The 9,610-nt window shown below is 45.7% G+C and overlaps 34 pseudogenes; all 34 read left to right on the top strand.

Annotated features, from left to right (window-relative positions):
* The first annotated feature begins 44 nt into the window (after window positions 1-44).
* Window positions 45-163, top strand: LOC140092965 (5S ribosomal RNA; annotated as a pseudogene).
* A 448-nt stretch (window positions 164-611) lies between these two features.
* LOC140084324 (5S ribosomal RNA) lies at window positions 612-730 on the top strand (annotated as a pseudogene).
* Window positions 731-800: 70 nt separating this feature from the next.
* LOC140100334 (5S ribosomal RNA) lies at window positions 801-919 on the top strand (annotated as a pseudogene).
* A 70-nt stretch (window positions 920-989) lies between these two features.
* Window positions 990-1,108, top strand: LOC140100333 (5S ribosomal RNA; annotated as a pseudogene).
* A 70-nt stretch (window positions 1,109-1,178) lies between these two features.
* LOC140082374 (5S ribosomal RNA) lies at window positions 1,179-1,297 on the top strand (annotated as a pseudogene).
* A 70-nt stretch (window positions 1,298-1,367) lies between these two features.
* On the top strand, window positions 1,368-1,486 carry LOC140100332 (5S ribosomal RNA; annotated as a pseudogene).
* A 70-nt stretch (window positions 1,487-1,556) lies between these two features.
* LOC140093353 (5S ribosomal RNA) lies at window positions 1,557-1,675 on the top strand (annotated as a pseudogene).
* A 70-nt stretch (window positions 1,676-1,745) lies between these two features.
* Window positions 1,746-1,864, top strand: LOC140100330 (5S ribosomal RNA; annotated as a pseudogene).
* Window positions 1,865-1,934: 70 nt separating this feature from the next.
* On the top strand, window positions 1,935-2,053 carry LOC140092964 (5S ribosomal RNA; annotated as a pseudogene).
* Window positions 2,054-2,501: 448 nt separating this feature from the next.
* On the top strand, window positions 2,502-2,620 carry LOC140100329 (5S ribosomal RNA; annotated as a pseudogene).
* Window positions 2,621-2,690: 70 nt separating this feature from the next.
* LOC140080674 (5S ribosomal RNA) lies at window positions 2,691-2,809 on the top strand (annotated as a pseudogene).
* A 251-nt stretch (window positions 2,810-3,060) lies between these two features.
* LOC140100327 (5S ribosomal RNA) lies at window positions 3,061-3,179 on the top strand (annotated as a pseudogene).
* A 432-nt stretch (window positions 3,180-3,611) lies between these two features.
* On the top strand, window positions 3,612-3,730 carry LOC140093352 (5S ribosomal RNA; annotated as a pseudogene).
* A 70-nt stretch (window positions 3,731-3,800) lies between these two features.
* Window positions 3,801-3,919, top strand: LOC140100326 (5S ribosomal RNA; annotated as a pseudogene).
* A 70-nt stretch (window positions 3,920-3,989) lies between these two features.
* On the top strand, window positions 3,990-4,108 carry LOC140092963 (5S ribosomal RNA; annotated as a pseudogene).
* Window positions 4,109-4,178: 70 nt separating this feature from the next.
* Window positions 4,179-4,297, top strand: LOC140098727 (5S ribosomal RNA; annotated as a pseudogene).
* Window positions 4,298-4,367: 70 nt separating this feature from the next.
* Window positions 4,368-4,486, top strand: LOC140092552 (5S ribosomal RNA; annotated as a pseudogene).
* A 70-nt stretch (window positions 4,487-4,556) lies between these two features.
* Window positions 4,557-4,675, top strand: LOC140095702 (5S ribosomal RNA; annotated as a pseudogene).
* A 70-nt stretch (window positions 4,676-4,745) lies between these two features.
* LOC140080673 (5S ribosomal RNA) lies at window positions 4,746-4,864 on the top strand (annotated as a pseudogene).
* Window positions 4,865-5,115: 251 nt separating this feature from the next.
* LOC140100325 (5S ribosomal RNA) lies at window positions 5,116-5,234 on the top strand (annotated as a pseudogene).
* A 251-nt stretch (window positions 5,235-5,485) lies between these two features.
* LOC140100324 (5S ribosomal RNA) lies at window positions 5,486-5,604 on the top strand (annotated as a pseudogene).
* A 70-nt stretch (window positions 5,605-5,674) lies between these two features.
* Window positions 5,675-5,793, top strand: LOC140092962 (5S ribosomal RNA; annotated as a pseudogene).
* Window positions 5,794-6,241: 448 nt separating this feature from the next.
* On the top strand, window positions 6,242-6,360 carry LOC140084323 (5S ribosomal RNA; annotated as a pseudogene).
* A 70-nt stretch (window positions 6,361-6,430) lies between these two features.
* Window positions 6,431-6,549, top strand: LOC140100323 (5S ribosomal RNA; annotated as a pseudogene).
* Window positions 6,550-6,619: 70 nt separating this feature from the next.
* Window positions 6,620-6,738, top strand: LOC140100322 (5S ribosomal RNA; annotated as a pseudogene).
* Window positions 6,739-6,808: 70 nt separating this feature from the next.
* On the top strand, window positions 6,809-6,927 carry LOC140082373 (5S ribosomal RNA; annotated as a pseudogene).
* Window positions 6,928-6,997: 70 nt separating this feature from the next.
* LOC140100321 (5S ribosomal RNA) lies at window positions 6,998-7,116 on the top strand (annotated as a pseudogene).
* A 70-nt stretch (window positions 7,117-7,186) lies between these two features.
* On the top strand, window positions 7,187-7,305 carry LOC140093351 (5S ribosomal RNA; annotated as a pseudogene).
* Window positions 7,306-7,942: 637 nt separating this feature from the next.
* Window positions 7,943-8,061, top strand: LOC140100318 (5S ribosomal RNA; annotated as a pseudogene).
* Window positions 8,062-8,131: 70 nt separating this feature from the next.
* LOC140080672 (5S ribosomal RNA) lies at window positions 8,132-8,250 on the top strand (annotated as a pseudogene).
* Window positions 8,251-8,863: 613 nt separating this feature from the next.
* LOC140093350 (5S ribosomal RNA) lies at window positions 8,864-8,982 on the top strand (annotated as a pseudogene).
* A 70-nt stretch (window positions 8,983-9,052) lies between these two features.
* LOC140100317 (5S ribosomal RNA) lies at window positions 9,053-9,171 on the top strand (annotated as a pseudogene).
* A 70-nt stretch (window positions 9,172-9,241) lies between these two features.
* LOC140092959 (5S ribosomal RNA) lies at window positions 9,242-9,360 on the top strand (annotated as a pseudogene).
* Window positions 9,361-9,430: 70 nt separating this feature from the next.
* LOC140098726 (5S ribosomal RNA) lies at window positions 9,431-9,549 on the top strand (annotated as a pseudogene).
* Window positions 9,550-9,610: the final 61 nt, after the last annotated feature.

The following is a 9,610-nucleotide window of genomic DNA, read 5'->3' as shown; positions in this document are numbered from 1 at the left end:
TTCTCTATGAGATAGTAAAAGAAGGTTCAAATTGAACAGCTGCTGTCAACGGCCATTCTAAGCTGAATGTGCCTGCTCTCGTCAGATCGCAGCAGCAATGCAGCTTAAGGCTTGGCAAGTAACAGCATGGGAGACTGGCTGGGAATCCCAAGTTCTGTTGACCTTTTTGAACCTGAAAATTGTGTTAGTTTCTCTATGAGATAGTAAAAGAAGGTTCAAATTGAACAGCTGCTGTCAACGGCCATTCTAAGCTGAATGTGCCTGCTCTCGTCAGATCGCAGCAGCATTGCAGCTTAAGGCTTGGCAAGTACCAGCATGGGAGACTGGCTGGGAATCCCAAGTTCTATTGACCTTTTTGAACCTGAAAATTGTGTTAGTTTCTCTATGAGATAGTAAAAGAAGGTTCAAATTGAACAGCTGCTGTCAACGGCCATTCTAAGCTGAATGCGCGTGCTCTTGTCGGATCACAGCAGCGATGCAGCTTAAGGCTTGGCAAGTACCAGCATGGGAGACTGGCTGCGAATCCCAAGTTCCGTTGACCTTTTTGAACCTGAAAATTGTGTTAGTTTCTCTATGAGATAGTAAAAGAAGGTTCAAACTGAACAGCTGCTGTCAACGGCCATTCTAAGCTGAATGTGCCTGCTCTCGTCAGATCGCAGCATCAATGCAGCTTAAGGCTTGGCAAGTACCAGCATGGGAGACTGGCTGGGAATCCCAAGTTCCGTTGACCTTTTTGAACCTGAAAATTGTGTTAGTTTCTCTATGAGATAGTAAAAGAAGGTTCAAATTGAACAGCTGCTGTCAACGGCCATTCTAAGCTGAATGTGCCTGCTCTCGTCAGATCGCAGCAGCAATGCAGCTTAAGGCTTGGCAAGTACCAGCATGGGAGACTGGCTGGGAATCCCAAGTTCCGTTGACCTTTTTGAACCTGAAAATTGTTAGTTTCTCTGTCAAAGATGGTAAAAGAAGGTTCAAATTGAACAGCTGCTGTCAACGGCCATTCTAAGCTGAATGTGCCTGCTCTCGTCAGATCGCAGCAGCAATGCAGCTTAAGGCTTGGCAAGTACCAGCATGGGAGACTGGCTGGGAATCCCAAGTTCCGTTGACCTTTTTGAACCTGAAAATTGTGTTAGTTTCTCTATGAGATAGTAAAAGAAGGTTCAAATTGAACAGCTGCTGTCAACGGCCATTCTAAGCTGAATGTGCCTGCTCTCATCAGATCGCAGCAGCAATGTAGCTTAAGGCTTGGCAAGTACCAGCATGGGAGACTGGCTGGGAATCCCAAGTTCCGTTGACCTTTTTGAACCTGAAAATTGTGTTAGTTTCTCTATGAGATAGTAAAAGAAGGTTCAAATTGAACAGCTGCTGTCAACGGCCATTCTAAGCTGAATGTGCCTGCTCTCGTCAGATCGCAGCAGCAATGCAGCTTAAGGCTTGGCAAGTACCAGCATGGGAGACTGGCTGGGAATCCCAAGTTCCGTTGACCTTTTTGAACCTGAAAATTGTTAGTTTCTCTGTCAAAGATGGTAAAAGAAGGTTCAAATTGAACAGCTGCTGTCAACGGCCATTCTAAGCTGAATGTGCCTGCTCTCGTCAGATCGCAACAGCAATGTAGCTTAAGGCTTGGCAAGTACCAGCATGGGAGACTGGCTGGGAATCCCAAGTTCCGTTGACCTTTTTGAACCTGAAAATTGTGTTAGTTTCTCTATGAGATAGTAAAAGAAGGTTCAAACTGAACAGCTGCTGTCAACGGCCATTCTAAGCTGAATGTGCCTGCTCTCGTCAGATCGCAGCAGCAATGCAGCTTAAGGCTTGGCAAGTACCAGCATGGGAGACTGGCTGGGAATCCCAAGTTCCGTTGACCTTTTTGAACCTGAAAATTGTGTTAGTTTCTCTATGAGATAGTAAAAGAAGGTTCAAATTGAACAGCTGCTGTCAACGGCCATTCTAAGCTGAATGTGCCTGCTCTCGTCAGATCGCAGCAGCAATGCAGCTTAAGGCTTGGCAAGTAACAGCATGGGAGACTGGCTGGGAATCCCAAGTTCTGTTGACCTTTTTGAACCTGAAAATTGTGTTAGTTTCTCTATGAGATAGTAAAAGAAGGTTCAAATTGAACAGCTGCTGTCAACGGCCATTCTAAGCTGAATGTGCCTGCTCTCGTCAGATCGCAGCAGCATTGCAGCTTAAGGCTTGGCAAGTACCAGCATGGGAGACTGGCTGGGAATCCCAAGTTCTATTGACCTTTTTGAACCTGAAAATTGTGTTAGTTTCTCTATGAGATAGTAAAAGAAGGTTCAAATTGAACAGCTGCTGTCAACGGCCATTCTAAGCTGAATGCGCGTGCTCTTGTCGGATCACAGCAGCGATGCAGCTTAAGGCTTGGCAAGTACCAGCATGGGAGACTGGCTGGGAATCCCAAGTTCCGTTGACCTTTTTGAACCTGAAAATTGTGTTAGTTTCTCTATGAGATAGTAAAAGAAGGTTCAAATTGAACAGCTGCTGTCAACGGCCATTCTAAGCTGAATGTGCCTGCTCTCGTCAGATCGCAGCAGCAATGCAGCTTAAGGCTTGGCAAGTACCAGCATGGGAGACTGGCTGGGAATCCCAAGTTCCGTTGACCTTTTTGAACCTGAAAATTGTGTTAGTTTCTCTATGAGATAGTAAAAGAAAGTAGAAATTAGGCAGCTGCTGTCAACGGCCATTCTAAGCTGAATGTGCCTGCTCTCGTCAGATCGCAGCAGCAATGCAGCTTAAGGCTTGGCAAGTACCAGCATGGGAGACTGGCTGGGAATCCCAAGTTCTGTTGACCTTTTTGAACCTGAAAATTGTGTTAGTTTCTCTATGAGATAGTAAAAGAAGGTTCAAATTGAACAGCTGCTGTCAACGGCCATTCTAAGCTGAATGTGCCTGCTCTCATCAGATCGCAGCAGCTTAAGGCTTGGCAAGTACCAGCATGGGAGACTGGCTGGGAATCCCAAGTTCCGTTGACCTTTTTGAACCTGAAAATTGTGTTAGTTTCTCTATGAGATAGTAAAAGAAGGTTCAAACTGAACAGCTGCTGTCAACGGCCATTCTAAGCTGAATGTGCCTGCTCTCGTCAGATCGCAGCAGCAATGCAGCTTAAGGCTTGGCAAGTACCAGCATGGGAGACTGGCTGGGAATCCCAAGTTCCGTTGACCTTTTTGAACCTGAAAATTGTGTTAGTTTCTCTATGAGATAGTAAAAGAAGGTTCAAATTGAACAGCTGCTGTCAACAGCCATTCTAAGCTGAATGTGCCTGCTCTCGTCAGATCGCAGCAGCTTAAGGCTTGGCAAGTACCAGCATGGGAGACTGGCTGGGAATCCCAAGTTCCGTTGACCTTTTTGAACCTGAAAATTGTGTTAGTTTCTCTATGAGATAGTAAAAGAAGGTTCAAATTGAACAGCTGCTGTCAACAGCCATTCTAAGCTGAATGTGCCTGCTCTCGTCAGATCGCAGCAGCTTAAGGCTTGGCAAGTACCAGCATGGGAGACTGGCTGGGAATCCCAAGTTCCGTTGACCTTTTTGAACCTGAAAATTGTGTTAGTTTCTCTATGAGATAGTAAAAGAAGGTTCAAATTGAACAGCTGCTGTCAACGGCCATTCTAAGCTGAATGTGCCTGCTCTCGTCAGATCGCAACAGCAATGTAGCTTAAGGCTTGGCAAGTACCAGCATGGGAGACTGGCTGGGAATCCCAAGTTCCGTTGACCTTTTTGAACCTGAAAATTGTGTTAGTTTCTCTATGAGATAGTAAAAGAAGGTTCAAACTGAAACGCTGCTGTCAACGGCCATTCTAAGCTGAATGTGCCTGCTCTCGTCAGATCGCAGCAGCAATGCAGCTTAAGGCTTGGCAAGTACCAGCATGGGAGACTGGCTGGGAATCCCAAGTTCCGTTGACCTTTTTGAACCTGAAAATTGTGTTAGTTTCTCTATGAGATAGTAAAAGAAGGTTCAAATTGAACAGCTGCTGTCAACGGCCATTCTAAGCTGAATGTGCCTGCTCTCGTCAGATCGCAGCAGCAATGCAGCTTAAGGCTTGGCAAGTAACAGCATGGGAGACTGGCTGGGAATCCCAAGTTCTGTTGACCTTTTTGAACCTGAAAATTGTGTTAGTTTCTCTATGAGATAGTAAAAGAAGGTTCAAATTGAACAGCTGCTGTCAACGGCCATTCTAAGCTGAATGTGCCTGCTCTCGTCGGATCACAGCAGCGATGCAGCTTAAGGCTTGGCAAGTACCAGCATGGGAGACTGGCTGCGAATCCCAAGTTCCGTTGACCTTTTTGAACCTGAAAATTGTGTTAGTTTCTCTATGAGATAGTAAAAGAAGGTTCAAACTGAACAGCTGCTGTCAACGGCCATTCTAAGCTGAATGTGCCTGCTCTCGTCAGATCGCTGCATCAATGCAGCTTAAGGCTTGGCAAGTACCAGCATGGGAGACTGGCTGGGAATCCCAAGTTCCGTTGACCTTTTTGAACCTGAAAATTGTGTTAGTTTCTCTATGAGATAGTAAAAGAAGGTTCAAATTGAACAGCTGCTGTCAACGGCCATTCTAAGCTGAATGTGCCTGCTCTTGTCAGATCGCAGCAGCAATGCAGCTTAAGGCTTGGCAAGTACCAGCACGGGAGACTGGCTGGGAATCCCAAGTTCCGTTGACCTTTTTGAACCTGAAAATTGTGTTAGTTTCTCTATGAGATAGTAAAAGAAAGTAGAAATTAGGCAGCTGCTGTCAACGGCCATTCTAAGCTGAATGTGCCTGCTCTCGTCAGATCGCAGCAGCAATGCAGCTTAAGGCTTGGCAAGTACCAGCATGGGAGACTGGCTGGGAATCCCAAGTTCTGTTGACCTTTTTGAACCTGAAAATTGTGTTAGTTTCTCTATGAGATAGTAAAAGAAGGTTCAAATTGAACAGCTGCTGTCAACGGCCATTCTAAGCTGAATGTGCCTGCTCTCATCAGATCGCAGCAGCTTAAGGCTTGGCAAGTACCAGCATGGGAGACTGGCTGGGAATCCCAAGTTCCGTTGACCTTTTTGAACCTGAAAATTGTGTTAGTTTCTCTATGAGATAGTAAAAGAAGGTTCAAACTGAACAGCTGCTGTCAACGGCCATTCTAAGCTGAATGTGCCTGCTCTCGTCAGATCGCAGCAGCAATGCAGCTTAAGGCTTGGCAAGTACCAGCATGGGAGACTGGCTGGGAATCCCAAGTTCCGTTGACCTTTTTGAACCTGAAAATTGTGTTAGTTTCTCTATGAGATAGTAAAAGAAGGTTCAAATTGAACAGCTGCTGTCAACAGCCATTCTAAGCTGAATGTGCCTGCTCTCGTCAGATCGCAGCAGCTTAAGGCTTGGCAAGTACCAGCATGGGAGACTGGCTGGGAATCCCAAGTTCCGTTGACCTTTTTGAACCTGAAAATTGTTAGTTTCTCTGTCAAAGATGGTAAAAGAAGGTTCAAATTGAACAGCTGCTGTCAACGGCCATTCTAAGCTGAATGTGCCTGCTCTCGTCAGATCGCAGCAGCAATGCAGCTTAAGGCTTGGCAAGTACCAGCATGGGAGACTGGCTGGGAATCCCAAGTTCCGTTGACCTTTTTGAACCTGAAAATTGTGTTAGTTTCTCTATGGGATAGTAAAAGAAGGTTCAAATTGAACAGCTGCTGTCAACGGCCATTCTAAGCTGAATGTGCCTGCTCTCGTCAGATCGCAGCAGCAATGCAGCTTAAGGCTTGGCAAGTAACAGCATGGGAGACTGGCTGGGAATCCCAAGTTCTGTTGACCTTTTTGAACCTGAAAATTGTGTTAGTTTCTCTATGAGATAGTAAAAGAAGGTTCAAATTGAACAGCTGCTGTCAACGGCCATTCTAAGCTGAATGTGCCTGCTCTCGTCAGATCGCAGCAGCATTGCAGCTTAAGGCTTGGCAAGTACCAGCATGGGAGACTGGCTGGGAATCCCAAGTTCTATTGACCTTTTTGAACCTGAAAATTGTGTTAGTTTCTCTATGAGATAGTAAAAGAAGGTTCAAATTGAACAGCTGCTGTCAACGGCCATTCTAAGCTGAATGCGCGTGCTCTTGTCGGATCACAGCAGCGATGCAGCTTAAGGCTTGGCAAGTACCAGCATGGGAGACTGGCTGCGAATCCCAAGTTCCGTTGACCTTTTTGAACCTGAAAATTGTGTTAGTTTCTCTATGAGATAGTAAAAGAAGGTTCAAACTGAACAGCTGCTGTCAACGGCCATTCTAAGCTGAATGTGCCTGCTCTCGTCAGATCGCAGCATCAATGCAGCTTAAGGCTTGGCAAGTACCAGCATGGGAGACTGGCTGGGAATCCCAAGTTCCGTTGACCTTTTTGAACCTGAAAATTGTGTTAGTTTCTCTATGAGATAGTAAAAGAAGGTTCAAATTGAACAGCTGCTGTCAACGGCCATTCTAAGCTGAATGTGCCTGCTCTCGTCAGATCGCAGCAGCAATGCAGCTTAAGGCTTGGCAAGTACCAGCATGGGAGACTGGCTGGGAATCCCAAGTTCCGTTGACCTTTTTGAACCTGAAAATTGTTAGTTTCTCTGTCAAAGATGGTAAAAGAAGGTTCAAATTGAACAGCTGCTGTCAACGGCCATTCTAAGCTGAATGTGCCTGCTCTCGTCAGATCGCAGCAGCAATGCAGCTTAAGGCTTGGCAAGTACCAGCATGGGAGACTGGCTGGGAATCCCAAGTTCCGTTGACCTTTTTGAACCTGAAAATTGTGTTAGTTTCTCTATGAGATAGTAAAAGAAGGTTCAAATTGAACAGCTGCTGTCAACGGCCATTCTAAGCTGAATGTGCCTGCTCTCATCAGATCGCAGCAGCAATGTAGCTTAAGGCTTGGCAAGTACCAGCATGGGAGACTGGCTGGGAATCCCAAGTTCCGTTGACCTTTTTGAACCTGAAAATTGTGTTAGTTTCTCTATGAGATAGTAAAAGAAGGTTCAAATTGAACAGCTGCTGTCAACGGCCATTCTAAGCTGAATGTGCCTGCTCTCGTCAGATCGCAGCAGCAATGCAGCTTAAGGCTTGGCAAGTACCAGCATGGGAGACTGGCTGGGAATCCCAAGTTCCGTTGACCTTTTTGAACCTGAAAATTGTTAGTTTCTCTGTCAAAGATGGTAAAAGAAGGTTCAAATTGAACAGCTGCTGTCAACGGCCATTCTAAGCTGAATGTGCCTGCTCTCGTCAGATCGCAACAGCAATGTAGCTTAAGGCTTGGCAAGTACCAGCATGGGAGACTGGCTGGGAATCCCAAGTTCCGTTGACCTTTTTGAACCTGAAAATTGTGTTAGTTTCTCTATGAGATAGTAAAAGAAGGTTCAAACTGAACAGCTGCTGTCAACGGCCATTCTAAGCTGAATGTGCCTGCTCTCGTCAGATCGCAGCAGCATTGCAGCTTAAGGCTTGGCAAGTAACAGCATGGGAGACTGGCTGGGAATCCCAAGTTCTGTTGACCTTTTTGAACCTGAAAATTGTGTTAGTTTCTCTATGAGATAGTAAAAGAAGGTTCAAATTGAACAGCTGCTGTCAACGGCCATTCTAAGCTGAATGTGCCTGCTCTCGTCAGATCGCAGCAGCATTGCAGCTTAAGGCTTGGCAAGTACCAGCATGGGAGACTGGCTGGGAATCCCAAGTTCTATTGACCTTTTTGAACCTGAAAATTGTGTTAGTTTCTCTATGAGATAGTAAAAGAAGGTTCAAATTGAACAGCTGCTGTCAACGGCCATTCTAAGCTGAATGCGCGTGCTCTTGTCGGATCACAGCAGCGATGCAGCTTAAGGCTTGGCAAGTACCAGCATGGGAGACTGGCTGGGAATCCCAAGTTCCGTTGACCTTTTTGAACCTGAAAATTGTGTTAGTTTCTCTATGAGATAGTAAAAGAAGGTTCAAATTGAACAGCTGCTGTCAACGGCCATTCTAAGCTGAATGTGCCTGCTCTCGTCAGATCGCAGCAGCAATGCAGCTTAAGGCTTGGCAAGTACCAGCATGGGAGACTGGCTGGGAATCCCAAGTTCCGTTGACCTTTTTGAACCTGAAAATTGTGTTAGTTTCTCTATGAGATAGTAAAAGAAAGTAGAAATTAGGCAGCTGCTGTCAACGGCCATTCTAAGCTGAATGTGCCTGCTCTCGTCAGATCGCAGCAGCAATGCAGCTTAAGGCTTGGCAAGTACCAGCATGGGAGACTGGCTGGGAATCCCAAGTTCTGTTGACCTTTTTGAACCTGAAAATTGTGTTAGTTTCTCTATGAGATAGTAAAAGAAGGTTCAAATTGAACAGCTGCTGTCAACGGCCATTCTAAGCTGAATGTGCCTGCTCTCATCAGATCGCAGCAGCTTAAGGCTTGGCAAGTACCAGCATGGGAGACTGGCTGGGAATCCCAAGTTCCGTTGACCTTTTTGAACCTGAAAATTGTGTTAGTTTCTCTATGAGATAGTAAAAGAAGGTTCAAATTGAACAGCTGCTGTCAACAGCCATTCTAAGCTGAATGTGCCTGCTCTCGTCAGATCGCAGCAGCTTAAGGCTTGGCAAGTACCAGCATGGGAGACTGGCTGGGAATCCCAAGTTCCGTTGACCTTTTTGAACCTGAAAATTGTGTTAGTTTCTCTATGAGATAGTAAAAGAAGGTTCAAATTGAACAGCTGCTGTCAACAGCCATTCTAAGCTGAATGTGCCTGCTCTCGTCAGATCGCAGCAGCTTAAGGCTTGGCAAGTACCAGCATGGGAGACTGGCTGGGAATCCCAAGTTCCGTTGACCTTTTTGAACCTGAAAATTGTGTTAGTTTCTCTATGAGATAGTAAAAGAAGGTTCAAATTGAACAGCTGCTGTCAACGGCCATTCTAAGCTGAATGTGCCTGCTCTCGTCAGATCGCAACAGCAATGTAGCTTAAGGCTTGGCAAGTACCAGCATGGGAGACTGGCTGGGAATCCCAAGTTCCGTTGACCTTTTTGAACCTGAAAATTGTGTTAGTTTCTCTATGAGATAGTAAAAGAAGGTTCAAACTGAAACGCTGCTGTCAACGGCCATTCTAAGCTGAATGTGCCTGCTCTCGTCAGATCGCAGCAGCAATGCAGCTTAAGGCTTGGCAAGTACCAGCATGGGAGACTGGCTGGGAATCCCAAGTTCCGTTGACCTTTTTGAACCTGAAAATTGTGTTAGTTTCTCTATGAGATAGTAAAAGAAGGTTCAAATTGAACAGCTGCTGTCAACGGCCATTCTAAGCTGAATGTGCCTGCTCTCGTCAGATCGCAGCAGCAATGCAGCTTAAGGCTTGGCAAGTAACAGCATGGGAGACTGGCTGGGAATCCCAAGTTCTGTTGACCTTTTTGAACCTGAAAATTGTGTTAGTTTCTCTATGAGATAGTAAAAGAAGGTTCAAATTGAACAGCTGCTGTCAACGGCCATTCTAAGCTGAATGTGCCTGCTCTCGTCGGATCACAGCAGCGATGCAGCTTAAGGCTTGGCAAGTACCAGCATGGGAGACTGGCTGCGAATCCCAAGTTCCGTTGACCTTTTTGAACCTGAAAATTGTGTTAGTTTCTCTATGAGATAGTAAAAGAAGGTTCAAACTGA

This window comes from Engystomops pustulosus, chromosome 9, assembly GCF_040894005.1.
Source record: "Engystomops pustulosus chromosome 9, aEngPut4.maternal, whole genome shotgun sequence".
In the NCBI taxonomy this organism is placed as follows: Eukaryota; Metazoa; Chordata; class Amphibia; order Anura; family Leptodactylidae; genus Engystomops; species Engystomops pustulosus.
This window is presented reverse-complemented; position numbering and strand designations above follow the sequence as displayed.